At 30.5% G+C, this 20,669-nt stretch overlaps 2 long non-coding RNA genes across 4 annotated transcripts in view; one reads left to right on the top strand and one right to left on the bottom strand.

Moving 5' to 3' along the window:
* LOC143206611 (uncharacterized) overlaps positions 1-20,669 on the top strand; it is a 25,663-nt gene extending 4,994 nt beyond the window's left edge. The window contains exons 2-5 of one of the 3 annotated variants that reach the window (XR_013008468.1): positions 3,765-3,838; positions 3,890-3,956; positions 7,833-7,936; positions 11,157-11,323. This is a non-coding gene — a long non-coding RNA (uncharacterized LOC143206611). Of the gene's footprint in view, positions 1-3,764; positions 3,839-3,889; positions 3,957-7,832; positions 7,937-11,156; positions 11,324-20,550 lie in introns of those variants that run through there. The other 2 variants (XR_013008469.1, XR_013008467.1) reach the window with 2 other exon arrangements.
* Positions 17,055-20,544, bottom strand: LOC143206620 (uncharacterized). The gene is made up of 3 exons (XR_013008481.1): positions 20,410-20,544; positions 20,242-20,307; positions 17,055-17,188 (listed from the first exon to the last, which is right to left on the bottom strand). It is a non-coding gene; the product is annotated as an uncharacterized LOC143206620 (long non-coding RNA).

Here is a 20,669-nt window from a genome sequence, read left to right as displayed (position 1 = left end):
GATGCCCAAAAGAGGTTGTTACCGACGAAAACATGAAAAAAATCCACAAAATGATTTTGAATGACTGTAAATTGAAATTTAATGAAATAGTAGACACTCTAGAGATATCAACTGAACATGTACATCATATCATTCACGAATATTTGGGTATGAGAAAGCTCTTTATTTAACAACGACGACTTGATGATTCGGAGCACTGTTTAAAGATGATCAAGCGTAATAAACCCGAGTTTTTGCGTCGATATTTAACAATGGATGAAACATGGCGCCATCATTTCACTCCGAAGTCCTATCGACAGTCATCCGATTGGACTCACGATGACCCCGCTCCAATGCGTGGGAAAACGCAACAGTCGGCTAGCAAGGTTATGGCGTCTATATTTTGGGATACGCATAGAATAATTTTCATTGATAAACTTGAAAAAGGAAAGACCATCAACGTTATTGGACCGTTTGAAGGACGAAATCGCCAAAAAACGGCCGCTTTTGAAGAAAAAGAAAGTGCTGCTTCACCAAGACAATGTACCGTGTCACAAGTCAGTGAAAACGATGGCAAAAATCCATGAATATGGCTTCGAATTGCTTCCTCATCCACCGTATTCTCTAGATCTGGCCCCCAATGACTATTTCCTGTTCTCAGATCTCAAAACAATGCTCGCTGGGAAGAAATGTTCGTCGAATGATGAAGTGGTCGCCGAAACAGAGGCCTATTTTGAAGCAAAGTACAAATCGTACTACAATAATGGCATCGAAAAGTTGGAGGGCTATAATCAGTGTATTACCCTTGAAGGGAATTATGTTGAATAAATAAAACTAATTTTGCTAAAAAAATGTGTTTTACTATGGTAGGCCATAGACTTTACAATTGAATTGTTATATTCGGTGTCGCATATAATTGTGGTATTATAGAAAAGCTGAGATATTAGTTGGGCTGTTAATAAATTAAAATAGGCTTCTGACATCATTGACATCATAATTCCTGTTTTTTTTTTGTTCTGACGGCTTTAGATTGATCCTTAAACAGATTTTACTAATATTTATTTTAAAAAATGCAATATATTTATGAGCAGTATATATAGAAACAATATATGTGAATATACACAGATTTATTTTTACGTAGGCTTCAAACTTTGTATTTTTTATATTGAAAGCAAATTCCTCATCCTTCGCTATTATAATCTTAATAGCTTCTTTAATCCAAAAATATCATACACTTATCATTCATACCCTTAACCTAATAATTGTAATATTTTATCCTAAAAGCCATTACCTATCATACAACAAAAGGTTGTTTTTCTTATTCAAATTGTTTAAAAATGTGTAAAATTACTGTGACGTTTTTGATATGACAGAATCTAGGAATAAAATCAATCAGATATCCTAAAGACACACATATAATAAAACTATCGTGACATAGTTGTTAAGGGTGGCACGATATTCTGTTTTACCTCCATAAAATTTCTCGTAGTGGTCTACAGAGTTAGCAATAACACATTAACAAAAACTTCTTTTTTAACAAAATTGGATATGGAGTCATGTGTATTTTCGACTCGAAAAATTCTAAAAGATCTAAAACAAAAATCCGGACTGTCTTGATTAAGTAGCTGTATGCCATAACATATTGATTTAGATACTTACCTTCACCACTAGAAATTAATGTTACTTTAATAAATATATTTTTAAAATGCCATGTAATTCGACATTATTGAAATATTGATTGATTTTTTTACTACAAATATTTTAGTGTATTTACATTTACCTTCATATCTTACGATATGACGATATTCTATATATCTGACGATATTCAACTTGAACACGTTTTGGGTTTATACTCTGGCCTATATTTTACAACAATCGCCCATTTGATGGTATCAAGTGGAAAAATTGATTAAGTATCTCAAAGTTTCTATAAAGTTTCTAAAAGTTTCTAAATCTATTTTGCAATATATAGATATTAATTATTTTCCATTTATTGTGTAAGTGGTTATTTTATCATTATTTTGATCTCTGTTTTTATGTATTTAACATGTCAAATTGTTTTATTAAATATAATTTCTATTGGGTTAAAAATTAAACATACAAAATATTTGTGTCTTGTGTGTCATTCTCTTCATATTATGAGATTTAAAAGTGAACAGACTTTTTTGTTAGCTTTTTAATACTTTTTTTGTACAAAACTTGTCCTCACAATAAGGAACACAACAAAAAAAGAATTATCGATATTTTAAAAACCCCTATTTCACGGAAATATTCCAAGTATAAATCAATCTCATTCCAAACTGATTTCAAAACTCATACTGGTATAATACCGGAAAACCCGCGGGGTGTACCAAAAGCTCAGGTAGACAAATCAGGTCCATCCGATTAACATCTGAAGAAACCTCTGGATATATCAGACGTATACAAAATTCTTGAAAGTAATAGTGATAAGAGGTTATAACTCTAACCTATAAACTATTGTAACTGTATAATTAAATGTAGTTTTTAGATGTACTATAATGTTAAAATAAATTATATTTGCTAACCTTTCTGTTCAATTATTTTATTTAGAATACAATTTTGTTTTATGTCAAAGCCAAACTGAACTAAAACTCAGAGTTAATGCGGCAACATTGAGACGTTTTGACGTCATAAATTTAGATGACGTATGTACAAAATAACATTTACTATATGTTGATTGCACTTCCATCTTTCTATTCTAAGCGTAGCTAAATGTAACAAAAAAACCAAGAGAAAATGTTCCGCCGTAAACGTTACCCTAATGAAACGAATTTACTAGTTAAAAAGTTCCAATTTCACGGATACATATGTCCGTTTTCGCTCTACTACCGCAATGTCATGTACAATCAGTAACTCGCGACAGTATACCGATTAGTAATTAAAAAAGGTTTTCATACCTTTCCGAGTTATCTTACCCAAGAATTAACAAATATTCTTTGCCTTTTACTTACCATTTTGGATTTCTTACCACAATCCCAATACCAACCAAAATTGTACACTACAAACCCAAACATCAAGAATCACAAAAAAGGATGACATCCATAAGATTGATTTCCTAAAAATGCCAGTTGAACACTATCCAACGTTGTCAACGTCCAGTTCTCGGATTTAATTTCATATTGATAAAGGCATGGTAACATGGGGACAATGGTAAATATATTCTATTCAAAGTTATTTTATATATACGTCATCTAAAAACGTTACGGCTTGGCTTTGACATAAAACACAATTCTAATTTAAATAAAATGTTGAACAACAATATTATCAAATATAATTTATTTTAGCATTATAGTGCATCTAAAATGTACAATTAATTATACAGCCACAGTACTTTATACATTAGAGTCATAACCTCTTATTACTATTGCTTTCAAGAATTTTAAATACGTCCGACAACTGGACGACTTTGACTGGCACACTCTTTTACATGTTCGAGTTAACCAGATAGTATTGTGTCTCTTTTTAACTAGAATAAAATGAGGAGGAAATTATTGTCCGATTCTAAAACAATATATAAAAATTATAAGGCAGGCAATATATTAAAAATCTTGATGACGTATGGACAAAAAACTTTGAATAGACAAGTAGAATTGCCGATATCAAAAAAAAACTTGAAAAAATAAATTCCTGAACTATGAACTTTAATAATTAAGACTTTTTGGTGGTTTTGAGTTTACCCTGTTACGTTATAGCTCTGATATATCTGATTATTCGTAGTATTCGTAAAACAATTTATTAATTTATTACGATTTTTATTAAATTAGTAGTTTCAACAATAGAGTACATCTCCGTGTAAACCAGAGTTGGCTTTGTTTAAACAAAATACTGCCTCCCTCAGGTAATTAAGATAAGAAATATATCGATTTTTTTGCATGATGTTTTTTTTCAGGTGCTTCCTGAGTTTAAAATTATGGGTACTTTAATCATCTTAATATTAGCTGCTCTAGCACAGTATGGTAAGTTTTTTCGATATATTTTAATATAACTAATATATTTTTTATTGATTACATCGTACATTAGATTTGCTTAATATAGATTAATTTATCACTACTGTTCTGTTCAACTTGCATTAATACAGAAGTAAGGCGAGAGGGCCAATACATCAGTATGTATTTCCCAAATTAATATAAAACTAGTCTACTTAAACTAAACTTAAGAGTACACTTATACAATAAATAAGTTTGTGGCGCTTGATTCGCTTCAATCTTCTGATTTCCTGCGTGTTGTAGTAGCTCCATGGCACCCACATTGCTTTGATTTAGCAAATTTATTTCATGTTTTAAGGCGAAATCTTAGATCACTTCGTGTATCTAATTGATTTTGAGGTCGTCGTGCAGCTCTTCGTTGGTTATGTAGCACTAGGCACTGGTATCGTAGAATTTTATTTTGGGTGCTTCGGATTACTAGTTGGTTTGATGTCTCAGTGCAACCCCATATTTGCACCCCATAGGTCCAAATTGGCTTTACGATTGACCAATCAATCAATCTCCTTGAATTTAGATCAAGTTGGGAGTACCTTCCGACAAATCAGTACAGTTGCCCAATTTTGAGTCTGATCTGCTCTGTTTTTTGTCTAACATGATATTTCCAATTTAACCTACCATCGAGTTATATTCCGAGGTATTTTATCATCCCCCAAGTGGTGTAATTAGGTTTTAGTCATTTAACCGCAAGCATTGCAAAATTTGGACAGATCTTAATGACCGCTACTTTTGCTTTTTCTACAGATATATCTCTTGTCAATAAACCTGTTCCAAGTACTGTTTATTTTGTTGTTGGTATATCAGCGGTATAGAGTAGATACAGGAGTGGTCCCAAGACATTACCCTGTGGAACTCTAACAGAAATAGGTTTAAGTATTGAGAATGCCACTTCGTGCGAGACTCGAAATTTTTTTAGATAGATTTTTTGTCCATAGCTTGTGAGACGTGCAGGTATATTGCAGGACAGTATTTTCTTGGAATGCCTCTTCAACGACTGCTGTTACTCTGTATCCTTGGTCGATTGTCGAGTGGTGATTTCGAGATCTGAACTGGAAGCCTGGTATTTCTATAAATGGTTTAATACATTTTAACAGCATTTTCAGACGGAAGATTAAATATCATATGCAAAAATGTAAATATGACTAGGAAATTATAAAATTCTGTAAAATTAACCAGTATTAGTTTACTGCAACTACATTAGGTGTGAGCATGTATTTTCACTTTAAAATGGCGTTTATTGCAAAGAATGTTTACTTTGTATATGAATCAAAACATGTTCCCTCATTTTTCCATCTTTCTGGCAACAGGGAGATACAGTGTCAAAAAAATGTTACTTTGGTGGCGATTCAATTTTTAAACCTTTCTAAACCATATCCATCCAAATATTAATCTGAACGAGTGATAAAGACCGCTATCAAGATTCGGTGGTCATGCTATCTATGGTCGGGCGTTGTCATGTAAGTGGATGACTTTGCATGTGTTACTTGTTATTGTTGGTGATTTTGTACAACAGTACATCATCCAATGTGTTCAATTGATGTCGATAAACATGTTCAGTAACAGCTTCTTTCGATTTTAACAGCTCATATTATACTATATCTTGTTGATTCCACCATGTGGACAGAAAAGCATGACCATAGATATTCTATCTCGATGTTGATATGGATGACGTTAGACGCAATATTTCAACAAAAATTGTCTTTTGGATCTCCAGAAGATTCTTAGTCAATAACGTCAAAGCTAGAATTATTATTTATTATTTACAAAAATATTTTAATGGTGTAATTGATTAATTTATTAATTAAGCACATTATGGAAATAAAAATCGAAATGATAGATTCTCATCAGAAATCTCTATGTGTAATTATTATCCATTTTGTTCCAATTTGTAACAAAAATTCACGTATCAGTCTTATATCTTCTAATTTGTAATGGTAACTCTAGTTCAAATGAACGTCTTAGAGCTAAGTACGTCTTTGCATATGAACTTGTGCTAAGTAAAGACAACTAACACTTTTGCATTTTTCAATCCAAAGTGTGTTCCTCTCCTACACCTTAATACTAGGTATCTATTGTTTTACAAATTGTGAGCGTCCTATGATTGATATCAATATAGACTAAATAATATAATAAAGTGGAACTGGAAAACTGCTATTTTATGTAGGGAAATGTCAAAACTATAGAATTTAGCAGTTCAGTTTAGGTTATCTAACAGTTGGTTACATTGACACTTGACACGCATTTTCTTCAATAAATATTTCTGATCAAAATATATGCAAGCACTTAATATAAGTCATACATTACCAAACGCTGGTCACGTACATTTTCTCATTTGACATTATAATGACTTGTAGTTTGGTTTTGGCTTCCGTGGTCACGTATTTCTCCTGACTATCTTGAAAGCGTCATTTGTTAATTTTATCGATGTGACGGTCATATTTCGAAGGCGAAATATAATATAAACTAGTTACAATTATAACAATATACATTACAATATCCAATATACGTTACAGTATTATTGCAATTATTAAATAAACACTTATTACAAATCATTAAATTTCCATAGTAATTTCCAGTGTGGTTTCCTTCATTTTAATCTGCATAACATATTACATCACAATCAGGCAATGTATAGCAGTTAGAGTATAAACATCAGCGCTTCATCATGTCACTGAATTTAAATTAACTGATACTACAATTTAATTATTCCCAAATTTGTACTTTCATGCTCTTATGTTAGGAAGCTTAAATTTTAAGCCCTATTCAGATAAATATTCATTTGTAATACTAATGTAAGATATTTGTAAATAAGTTTTTAAGGAGCTCTACCTCGATATGATAAAATTCATATCATGACATAAGAAGTATATCGGTACTACACTTACCTACTGCACGTACCTACTTACTAACTTTATTAGCTAAAAATGTTTAAAAATAGTATCTAGTGACAGGAGAATAACTGCTTTTGCACGATAATATCGAAATTGTTTTCTAAAGATTCTGTTTCGACTCTCTAGATGATCTCTAAAATCACTATAATCCGTTGAACTTGTGATTATAGTTATTTTCAAAGTTCTATTTACTACTGGCTATTTTTAAACCCTTTGGTTCCTGTAACATCATAAAATATACGTAACTTGCTGAAAGGACAATTTTGTAAACTGTAAGAAAAACTAACTCTTCCAGAAACAGTTTTACATAATAATTATTCCAACAACAAATTATATTACTGCTTTACTCCATTGATGTTATTCGTTATGGGTGTTTACTATTGAGACACCAACTACGGCATAAAGTGGAATAACAAAAATACTCGTCAATCATTATTTTTTATTAATAATAATTCGTAATACTTCAATCAATAGTAGCAAAAATTTAATATCTACTTTCTCACATCTTTCTTTTATCTTTTTTTCATCTTTCTTTTTCTTCATTCCACCTTCAAATTACTTAAGAATTTTTACTTCCATATTTTATCTACAGGGTACTTGAGCATATTAAATGTCCCTGTAATCAATAATTGAAGCAAGATTTTATTTCATCAATAAATATCGTTTCTACATTATATTTAACTTAATAATTCCTTTAATATAACATAATAGCAATAAGTCATAAGTCAATAAACAAATAACACAACGCAAGCCCTTGTTGGTTTTATTAATGTCACCGTAAGTTAACTTGTCAGTTGACATTTTTTGCAGACATAATTTGCTTTAATAGAATGTGTTAAGTTAAGAGAAGCAGATATAACTACAAATATTTATTAAATCTATTTATTTCATTGCATGTTCTATGACTTATCCAGATTTTTATAGTGCTTATTTATTAATAAATCAATTTTCTTTAAAGGTGCTGCCTACAATTTCCATTATATTACAGAAAATAAACGTGGAGAACAATTTTTTAATAGCGCCTCTCAAGATAAATCGTCTATTGTATTCATTATAACAATGGTAAGTTGCTTTTTGTTGATTTTTGTTGTGCAATTATATATATTTGTCATAAATTGCAGTCTACAGGATAATCAATTCTAATAACTCATAATTTACTTAGAAGATATATAAATTTTATTATAAATATCAACTAGTGGATCCGTCACATGTTTTGATGTTCAAACGTAATTTTTCATACCGAATGATGTGTAATCAAGTTTATCAACGACTTATTTATTTTGCTTAATTTTGAAAACACGACACCATGACAATGCATTGATATTTGCCCTAACAACAACAACATTTTGATTTAATCCCAGCTTGTATTGAACGTAAATATAAATATGAACAGATCTGGTCGACCATATGCACGCACAAAAGTCATAGGTCCTAGAATATATTCTTGTATATAACGCGGACTATCAGTATATGATGACTGACCGATGTTGTCGATATTACTTGCTCCCTCTACGTTACTGGTGATAGCATAAAGCAAACATATTTGTCCTCAGAACGAAGCATCGCTTTGATTCACCTAGGTCATATACATCAGGGCTGTCCAAACTAGATAGTATCTAGGGCCATTGGAGAGGGGGGGGGTGATTTGGTGTGCGCAAATTGCAGGTATAATATCATTATGTTACTGTTCTATTTCTTTTTCATTAATTTATCTTTTACAATTCTGTTAACATCGATGACAACATAGGTAATAGCTAGACGCAGTGCATGCTTAGGTGATGTGTCTGTCAATGAAGCACTGTATTTCGATTTTATAAACTTCATTGTTGAATATGCACTTTCACAAAGATAGGTTTTGCCCATTATTGAACCCATTTTTAGGCCCAAAATTCGTCAGTTTCGCGAAACGTTCAACAAGGATTTTAACAAAATCAATTCCTGAGTCTGTTCTGCCCTAATAAAAGGGTTCTGGTGCAAATCACTCCGTTCTAGTTAATAACTAATCTTCACACTTTCAGCAGCGATTGTTAAAGGATGAGTGAAGAGTGACATGTCAAATTTTTTAAAATCTGAGGGTCAACGATTATTTTGTCCATGTATTTCTGGTAGTCCTAAAAATTATATAATTCAAAATTTTCGATCTCTAAATAATGTCTCTTACCACTCAGAAAAAAAGAACAATAATATTGTTTTAGAGATGTTTGGAACAATTTCTTGGAACTTTAAATTCACTTCCTTCAAGTGTTGCTTCATATCAATTAAGAATACAAAATCAACCAGGAACTGAGGTCCTCGCATTTTACTTTGTAGATCGAAAGTGTTAGATATTATTTCAATTCTTAGAAACAAAGGCAATTCTTTTCTACAAGCACTGTCCAGCACTTAGCCATCTGATATATAAACGCAATAATAAATCTCCTAGGTTACATTAAATTTACTTTAAAAGTCTCTCATTTAGCCATTGTAACTGCGCATTCTTTAAAAATTAAAATGGCATCAGTAATCATGGTTTTCAGCTCTGGCTCATTATAATGAGAGTTCATATGAGGCAGCCAAACTTTGTTCATTCTCTGTACTTCCTTTAGAAAGCATATTTGCTGTTGGCTGTATTAGTTTTTTTATAGTCAGCTACTATAAATTTTCTTGCTTCACCAACATATTTTCTTACTTTTTTCATGTAAAGAACTATAGCGTCGTTTAACATTATATTATTTACTTACAGACAAAACTTGCATACAAATCAAACACTGAATTTTGTTGTTATTGTTGAATATAAAATATTCTAATCCCATTTTTCACTTAACTTAGCGGCCAACGTAACGTAAACAAACTTGAAATAATGAAATAATCTTCAATAACTTGAGAGTAACCTTGCGTAATGAAAACTTTCGTTGCTTTAAATGATAAATAATGACTAACAATGCCCAATAAACGACGGGTATTACCAGAAAGCGTTCGTGAACTCCCTATGTTTCGTTGAGGGAATTCCCGTAGTTCTCAAGTGAACAGTAACGTGCGCGGTGACACGAATTAAACCGAGAATACTCGCTATGGAGAGCAGCTCCGAGAAAAAGACCTATTATTTAGAGTATCGCCTATTAAAAATGACCAAAATGAATGGGGCTCGACGCAACAATGAAGAAGCTGAATTATTCGAGGAACTTTAGCTAATGCATTCCAACCGTATAATGTAAAATCTATAAAAGACATAAATTCTGTTTATCAGCCCGATGTAGCTATAAATATTACTTCTCCAAGAAGTTGGAAGTTGTCACAGAAACTGACAAAAATCTCAATCCTAAAAAGGCTCATAGAACTAAAGGTATTTTATCTGGGTTATTGAAAGAGCTGCCATGAAAAGCAATCATCATGTTAACATATATATTCAGTTCCTGTTTGAGACTGAAGCATGTTCCGAAATGTTTTAAGTTTGCTTGAAAAATTATGCTTAAAAGCCTGAACTGACACTCCACTATTGCACTCCTACGTGCGATACCAAAATTAATTTGAAAATTGCTGTTAAAACGTATTAAAATGTTTATAGACATACTAGATTTCCAGTTCGGATTTCGAAATCACTACTCGACAATCGACCAAGTGCATAGAAGTACAGGACGTCTCACAAGCTTTCGACCGAGCATGACATTTGGGATTAAACTACAAAATGAGCAAATTGCTACCGCGGAATTTCTATCGAGTGCTGGAATCATATATTTTCGAAAGAAAATTTAGAGTTTCGTATGAAGGGTCATTTTCAACACCTATTTCTATTTTTTATCAACAACTATTTTTTATTTATGACATTTAAACCAATTTCGGTTAGAGTTCCACAGAGTAGTGTCTTAGGACCACTTTGTTCGGCTCTACGCTACTGTTATCCCAACGACAAAATAAGCAGTACTTGGTTTTTTCTTTTTTTTATTTATTACTAACAGGAATGGAAATTGGAAATTAAACTAATAATAGCAACATTTTAAAATATTACCATATGTTGGCAATACTTTGTTTATATTATTATTCAATATATTATTGTAAATTTATATACACTGTTATAAAATGTGAAAGAGTTCTATTAATCCATTAATTTATTTTAAGTAACCGATTTATTATACGGAATCACCTTGGGCTTAACCTAAACCAAATGTATTGGGTGATAGGGCGTAAATATAAATTATCATTAGATAATAACGTTTTGCTGTATAAGTCAATACTTAAGCCCAATTGGATCTATGGTATTGAACTGCGGAGTACTACTAGCAAATCTAACATAGATATCCTCCAGAGGTTCCAGAATAAAGTGTTGCGAGTCATCATCGATGCCCCACATTAGGTGCCCAACAAACTGATTCACTGTGATATCCCCATAGAACCCATAAAGATTGTGATTCAGAGTGTTAGTGCGAAGTACTCTGAAAGACTATTAGTGTATCCCAATGCACTCGCCAAACAGTTAAATGTGCGCGATGATAGTGAAACACATAGAGTGAGATTTAATAATTTCTAGAACAAGCTAGAATAGTTTTTAGAATAAGTTAGAATGGACTTTAAAATAAGTTATAATAGTATCTAGAATAAGATTTAGGTTATAAGTTGTACAGTAGATCACTTACTGAAATGATCTACTACATGTCAGGATAGTTATATTATATAATTGAAATCTTTATCGCCAACGGACTTCAAAGAAATGAAGAGACGACTTGTTAAATGACGATGCAAAGCCACACTGAGAATCTATTAGAATATAGACCAACCTGTCTTCACTCGTTCACCATTCAGGTGGTTTAAAAGGGAGCTGACACTGAGGGCACAAACAATACTGTCGGCACAATCCTATTTTAATGTAAACGAAAAAACGTTTGCCGTTGTAGTAAAAGTATTTTGATGACTCCAGATTCCAATAGTCTATGGCCACTCAATTCAACTACAACAATGTTTTCTAGCCTTAAACACTGAGCTGCGATACTTATTCCAGAAATCCACGAATTAGGGATGTTTTTCAAAACATAGATGTTTCCTAATATTAACTAAGTTTAATCAGCTTCGGTTCACCTTTTGTGACTTTACAGCTTCATCTGCGATACTTTTGCCCAAATTCCACTTCACTCTGTCAAGTTCTTCGAAAATCTGATTCTCTTCGTCTTGGTTAATTAAATTTCTTAATTTTCTTAATAAAAAATTTGAGTCCTTTTAACTAAATACATGAATATAAAATATGCTAAACTATATAAAGTTAAGTTCTCAAATCCACTGTGTTTTACATTTCTTGTCAAACCATAGTCTTATACACTATTCAAATTTCATCGTACTCTACTGTTTCTTATTTTTATATCCTAGTTTACCAATTAATTCGGTATCTGTAAAATCTGAATAATTTATAGTTATAGTTAATTTATAGTTAATTATTCCAATCATATATATATATATATATATATATATATATATATATATATATATATATATATATATATATATATATATATAATATTCACAAAGGTGACAATGCGATATATTCACAAAATATAACAGATATATTTTAATATTTTGTGAATATATTATAAATAGCTTTAGGAAGTATTGAATGAAAATGTCTATCGGGTGCTTAGTAACTCTTTCAAAGCTTTAGCGATTGGTAATTACAAAATATTTTTGATTATAATGATATTATAAATAAAATTAATACTTTATTTAAATAAGGTATGATAAATCAATGAATAATACAGATAAGATATAGTTGACGCGACTATAGTAACAGCTGCAAAAATGGCGACATTTTCAAACACTGTTATTGTCAGTTTAATATTCAATGAATTTGTGTTTGTTTATAGACTGTTTTGGTTTTTATTTTATGTTAATATTTTATCAATCTTAACATATTTGCTTTAATTAATGTTTTCTTATTTTGACTGAGTATTTAAGTAAATCAATTTTCATTTCTAATATTTAATTTTTATCGATGAACATAGAGGACATATTAGTTAACTGTCAGTTAATTGAGGCTTGAAACATTTGAGGCATTTGAAGGCGCAGGTTACTATAGGTAAATTAAAAAATTGTATTAAAAATATTTATATTACAGGGTGAAATTTAAAAAAATTAATTAAATATTTTATTTAAACACTAATTAAAATTTTGATAAAAAGTTTTTAACATACATTATAAACAATATATAATCTGACACCTAATAACTTTTTTTCTATTTGTACATTGTTATTGCCTTAAATATCATAAAGTAAAAAACTAAATTAAAAAATAATTTGTCCAAAATATACTTAAAAAGACAATATTTGAATTTACTAGATACAGTATTCACATGATACAATTTTAGTTATGAAATCTCCTTTTCTTCTTTATATATTTTAATAGGTACTTCATTAGACAATATTCATATTTTATGTAGCCATACAAAATTTTTAAATTTTGGCCTTTGCAACCTTTTTATATGATTCATACACCAGAACAAGTAACCCTTAATTATTATTATTATTAAACCATATAGATGTAATTGTAATTGACAAACAATATATACTTAGAGTTAGTTGGTTGGTTGATGTAGTGGTGAAGGCGAAAGGATAGGCCTCCAAATGTTACAGTCGCCGATTCCAGTCTATCTGTAACCCTATTGTAGACATAAACTATTAATTAGGCAAATAAAAACCAAAACCATGATTTGTGATTAGTTTATACGCGTAGGAAAATAATAAGGTTTATACAATAATAATAAAAAATGATAAAACCATCTCCATTTTCAATCCGACGCTAAAATTGTGCAACCCAGTGTTTACAAGATGTGTTTTAAGTTACGCCCATTAAATCGAATCGAAAGTAAGCGTTGCCAGCTTTATTGTTTTTACAATAGAACTACTATTTTCGATATCTAGGATAGCCGGGTGCCGACCGACAAGAAAAATATCGATATTTCGATATTTTTTCTCCATCTCTGTTAATTATTATTTTCTAACAATTAGTTTCTTCTGGGAATCGAAATAGAAATGGAAATAAATAGTCAATATCAATTTTATATCTTCTTAAAATATTTTTTTAATCACCATTTAACATATTGTCACAATATTTTTACAGGAATTAAGGTAGGTTTTTTATTACTGGTCTTTTAATTAACAACTTGTGATCCATTTTATCATTCGCCATTATATATTTAAATGTAAAATCATTAACTTTTTATTATTATAACTGAATAAAGAAATAAGAAATAATTATTTTTACCATGTATATAGGATATCTGGTATTCTACAAAATAGAGAATTTAATAAAGAATTAATGTAATGAGAGTGAGTAAATATGATGCAGACGACTTCAAATGTTCATAGGTGTTGTTTTTCTTCCAACATTAAATAAAAAACTTCAGAAAAGTTACAGGCACATTACCGGAAATATCGATGAACATTATAGAAAATAAATTTTAAGCTATCTAAAAAGAACTGTACGAGGCCACTAAAATCCTATTCAAAAGTTATATTTTTTATTGTATCACATTGCTTGTTTTTTTTATTGTTTCCATTACATTGAAACAGATAACATTGTTAATTAACTGTTAACAAACTGTTAAACCGCAAACCTCTGATACATACGAAATGTAATGTATGCAATATCACTTGGATTTATCGAAATTGTTAATATTTTATTATTTAAAAGCTTATTCATAATATTATAAGAGCATATTATTAATAATTTAGATGACAGTTTTATAGTACTATCTAATACTAGAGATGATGGGGATGTTTAGGATTGTATTATATAATTTTATATTAATCTCCTAGAACGTCACAATCACATCGTGGGCAATAAGTATTATTATATGATTTCAATTATATAATATAACTATCCTGACATTCAGAAGATCACTTCAGTAAGTGATCTACTGTACAACTTATAATCTAAATCTTATTCTAGATACTGTTCTAACTTATTTTAAAGTCTATCCTAATTTATTCTAAAAACTATTCTAGCTTATTGTTAAATCTCACTCTATGTGTCTATTAATCAGTTGGTATGGTAGTTTGCGTTTGAGCCTACATATTTCACTATCATCGCGCACATTTAACCGTTTGGCGAGTGCATTAGGATGCACTAATAGTCTTTCAGAGTACTTCGCACTAACACTCGGAATCACACTCGTTATGGGTTCTATGGGGATATCGCCCTGAATCAGTTTGTTGGGCACGTAAATGGGGCATCGACGATGACCCGCAATACTTTATTCTGGAACCTCTGGAGGATATCTATGTTATATTTGCTAGTACTACCTCACAGTTCAATAACATAGTTCCAAATGGGCCTTAGTATTGACTTATACAGTAAAACCTTGTTATCTAATGATAATTTAGATTTACGCCCTATTAGACAGTACATTTGGTTTAGTTTAACCCAAAGGTTTTAGGTAACCCAAGCTGTTTGCGTTTTGTCACTATATGATTTTTCCATGTCAAAGGTAGATCAAAATGCATTTCCAGATATGTAACGTTATCTGCTTGCGGAATGTTCATGATTATTCAATTTTACTGCGGGACATGTTCTTCTACAAAGGGTGAATGTCACATGGGTAGATTTTGTCTCATTTGCTTTGATACATCACGTTTTTAACCACAATTCGACTCTGTTAAGATGAATTTGGAGGTTTCTTGTCGCAGATCCATTTGAAACGGAGTGTTAAGAAAGTCAACTATATAATTTTCTTCTCTGCGAATATATTAGACAGGTACGGATTAAACACTATTTTTAAATGTTTAGAGAAAACTTCCGCTTTATCTTTATGATTCCTATCCCAGGTAATGTCAGATTTGACACAGATTTTTTGAGGTTTTTAAATTTCTTTTGTTACTTTCCAGAGGGAATATTCCGTTGCACCAGTTGGCGTTAGATTTTCTAAATAATTTTGAATTCATTTATTTTGTTCCTTACTTATTAGCTCTTTCAGTTTTTCGCAGTTTTCTCTTTTCGGCAATTTTTTGTTTAATTGTAAATAAAATATAACTAAACTTTTGATATGTCGCGCTGTTAGGTGTTGCGTGCCATGCGGCCACTTTTACAGATTTTGCTATATTCTTTGCTGAGAATTCTGTGTCTCCTGCTATTTAGAGAAGTAAGTTTGGAGTTATTAAACTGTCTAATTTCTCTCTAAACAATGGCCAAACAATGGCCGGTTAGTTATGGTGTTATGCAAAGAAGGTGGTTTTGTTTTGTTGAGAATATGTGAGTTCACTGTTATAATAACTGGCATTGGGAATTTTATTTCTATCTGACTCACCAATAGAGATATGCTATAAGTTATGTGCCTTCATTACTTTGACCAATTCTCTGCCTTTTGCTGTTATTATTCTAGAACCGCACATTGAATGAATCTATTACCCAGCGTGTTAAGAAATCGTGGTATTGTTCTTCCTTGTTGTTGTGTTTAGGTGGACAATAGGTTAGCACTCAGTGTTAACGGCCCGTGTATTATATAATACATATACCATATTTATCCAAAGCGCGCTCCGATGCTAACCTTAAGTAGTTAATATGACTTTGTAAAAAAATTATTTTTTGTTTGCGATCGATTGATGACCATCTTCGCTGAGAAATTCAATTCACTCGTTATTCTCTCAAAATGTTAATTTAAGTAACAGAGTGTTACTAAAACTCGGCATTATATTTTTCCTTACATTTCAAACTTAATATTAATTATAACGAATCAATTAAATTAAATTAAATATGATCCATGATTTTAAAGGTGACTGTAAAAATGTTAAGTGAACAGAATATGCAGTGAAAGCAGAGTGTGAGCTCATTAAATGGATACAATAATGTAATGAAAAACTAATTATTAATTGATGATTGTCTGACTAATAAACTATTGGTTTCTTAATTGGAATCGTATTTATTGATTAAAATTAGCGATTTAGCATTTATTAGAGACTGAATTTTTACAGCACAAATTTTACTACATACCTAGTTAGGTTAATTAATATCTTTAACGAAGGAATACGAAGGAAAGACGTCTTGACAAAACGGATGTTGCGCATCTCTTTCTTCTCGAATGTAAATGAGACAAATTCTCCAAATTAAAACAATTTTATTTAAAATAGACTTAAATTACAAAGAATGGTATAATAAATAATTAATGACGACAATGTTCACACTATCAAGTGCCACCAACTCTGCGCTCCCTTGACTATATATTTGAATTCCTGGTTGATTAGCTGGATACATCACATTTTATCCCCCATTACATCTCCTTTGGGTACCTTGTATTAATTCTTGAATTATCTCTTTGAATCAGAATCAGGGAAGATCATTGGTGACGATTTTTTTAAACTACTAGAAAAAATATCGATATTTAAAAAAAATAAAAATATTGATATATCCTTCTAAAAAACACACAAAATGTACATTTATTTTTTTTTATATATTTTAAAAGTCTCCTTTTACCAACTACGGGTTTATCTGGACTGGACCTACAATTTAACGTGGGCTTCGAACAGTGCCTCAGCATTAAAGCCTACCGACTGGCGAGTGACCAACTTTAGAAATCATCCCAGAAGACATCCAGTCTTACCCAGTCTGGTTACTGGCGTGATTGGGATGATTTTCCTTGCCGGTTTTTATACTCTTGTCTAGAACATTCACAAATTTTAAACAATTACAAACATAAATATACGACCATGTCCCACTAGGATTTGAACCCGTGGCTAACGCAACAGTAGGAGAACTATCCCATCGCCTTTACCACTGCGCCAACAAGCCGGAATAAAACATATAGTTAACTCAAAATAGCAGTGACATGAGTATCAATATATCTCTGTCTAAAGTTATAAATTAGTTTAACATTTGGATAATATTATCCTTGTCATTGTATTCCATTTAAAAAGAGATAGATTGCCATTAGAGAAGTTCGAACATGTAACGGAATGAGTTACGTCTGAAAATTCTTCAAAATATTACAATTACCGGTTATAAAGCGGCAAACGTTGTTTTAACGCTTTGTTCTAATAAATTTGAATTCGCCCCGGTTTTTATTAAAAATATTTTTGGGCCTTGCAGCTGCACTGTATATTAGTACGGACTCGGTCACTAACATATCTCAAAAAATAAAAACAATATAACCTTTAAATCGCCAAAAAGAAACCGTGCTTTTGCGAAACAGGTGACGAATTAAGATCAATCAGTGTTTCAGAAATCAAATATACGAAATGTATAAAGTAGTAAGTAGTTTTTTCAATCGAAACATAATTTAATACAATTATTTCAGCGAAAATTTTTAGTCTGGAAAGTATCCACAAAGATCCAAAAGATCTACAGCTGTTTAAAAGATGTAGAACATCCCTCCATACATTGTTGGATAACATTGGATTTAAGTGGCGTAAAGATAGCCCACAAAGAGGTTTAATGGAACTTCCAGAGATTGCTTTTAAAAGAATACAATTTTTAAAAACATATAACAAAATCAAAGAAGAATTATATCAATTTATATTTTTAAAAGAGACATGAATTTCAAATTTCAGAAAGAGAATTTTAAATAATAAATATAGTGTAAAAACAACAAAGGTTCATGGAAAAAGGTAAACCTTGGAATAACTATCAATTAGGTTTTTTTTAGTCATAACATTTATTCGTTGCAGACATATTCATGCTGTAAACAGAAATGGTTTTATTCCTGGTACATAATTAGTGTTTCTCTAAGTCCAAGAGTGACTACCATGAAGAAATGAACCATAACTTGTCTTTGCAGTAGTTTGAAAATCAGCTTTTAAAGAATTTGGAGGAACCATCAGTTATTGTTATGTTCAATGCACCATATCTACCATATATTTACCATTATTATATAAATTATATAATAATATATATATATATATATATATATATATATATATATATATATATATATATATATATATATATATATATATATAATAATGGTTTAAATAAAGAATGGCCAATAGTAAAAATAAGTTTCGAGGAAATCATGTTAAAGAATGAACTATTTCGAATTATTAATTGGTAAATATAAAAGAAATATTTAATTGCATTTTATGTAATTTAGTTTTTTAGAATTAACCCTGAGAAAAGATACATAGTAGAACAGATTACTGAATGTTATGGCCACAGAGTATTACAGCTCCCTCGCTATCACTGCATTTTTAATCTAATTGAGTTGAATGGGGTATTGCAAAAAATTATTACAATAAATATTCAGGTTCAGGAGGATAATCAAACCAGAACTGTCTGGATTTATGTAAAGAGGCATTGTTGAAAATAACACCTTCGGTTTGTATGAGCTCGATCAGACACATTGAAGAAGAAATTGACAAATGGTAGAATCTTGAGCAAGTTTTTAATAGATTGGAAATAAACAAGTTGGTTATTATCTTCACTAGTATTTCTGAAAGTGACTGTGATTGAATAAAACTTTATGAATGTTGGTTTATGGTTAAATGCTGACGATTACCAAGACAGGGTGATGAAAGAGGAAACCACTAAAGGTCAGTATACAATTAATATACTTTAATTGTAGGGAATTGTAGTGTAGAGTGTGAAAGCTTTATCAGCTTGTGTATTATAGTTCAGAATATACATGAAGGTTTGGTTAACATGTATGAGTAGAGAAATAACACTAACTGTTTTGCAGATATGGCAAATGCACTAAGGAGAATGCAGTGATTAAATGTAGTTATATCAAGAAAGATGTATCATCAGATAGTAACAGGACAAACTAAAGAGAAATATAGTAATATCATAATGACTTTAAAAGGATTGGATCGAAAGAAACAAGAACTAATCGTGAAACATAAATATGCTCTCTAATGAAAATGAAATACATTACTCAGATATCCGATTGTTAATTAAGTGGATTAGGCCTTCGAGGGATACCACTACATACAAAGACGCACCTAGAAAGGATTCTAGGCGCTATTGGTAAGGACCAATACTAGTGTAGAAAAAAACTCAATGTGTATATAATAAAATAACTCTAACCTATAAATTATTGTGGCTGTAAAACTAATTGTAGTTTTAAGTTCTTCGATAATAAATGCATTTTATGTACTATAATGTGAAAATAAATTATATTTAATAGAATATTTGTTCAATTATTATATTTATATATTTATTTTATTTATATTAAAATTTTGTTATATATCAGCCTAAATGTACTAAAACTCAGAGTAGCTGCGGCAACATTGCGACGGTTCCCATGTCACTGATATTTTGAATTGACTATAGCTACGTTTTTAATAAACATTTAAAATCAAAATGCCATTAAACACTAAACCTTAAAAAATTAGTTACCAACTTTAAAAGTTTATTAAAAACAATTAAAAGGTTTTTAAAATCTTTAATAAGTATTCAAAGGCTTTAAGCATTCAAGTACTTGCCTCGTTTAAGCATCCAAGCCATGATTGTAACCTTGATGACTGTTATCCTAACTGCTATTTGTAAAGCTATATCGAAAAAAAATATTTCAATAACATAAAACTTACTTATTTAATAATTTAAGTGATTATGCATCAGTCCCGTTAGTTCATAATTATAGAAGTACTTACTCATGGATTTGTTTCAAGTCTAAATATACATATATCTTTACATTTAATACGAATCTTTCGATTTATCTAAATATTTGTACGTAATTAATCCTATTTATCTAATATTTTACTTTATTTTATCTAATCTTATTTTTATTTCAGATGCTCATCGTTTTCATCAAATTCAAAATTCAACAATTTTGATCCAACCACAATGCACCAAGATTTAATCAAACATTATGTAAATTACAGTTTATTTTAATACATATTTTATATAGTAA

Source organism: Rhynchophorus ferrugineus, unplaced genomic scaffold, assembly GCF_030347505.1.
Source record: "Rhynchophorus ferrugineus isolate W39M unplaced genomic scaffold, kcgeb_rfMv2 rfM1, whole genome shotgun sequence".
Classification (NCBI taxonomy): domain Eukaryota; kingdom Metazoa; phylum Arthropoda; class Insecta; order Coleoptera; family Curculionidae; genus Rhynchophorus; species Rhynchophorus ferrugineus.
This window is presented reverse-complemented; position numbering and strand designations above follow the sequence as displayed.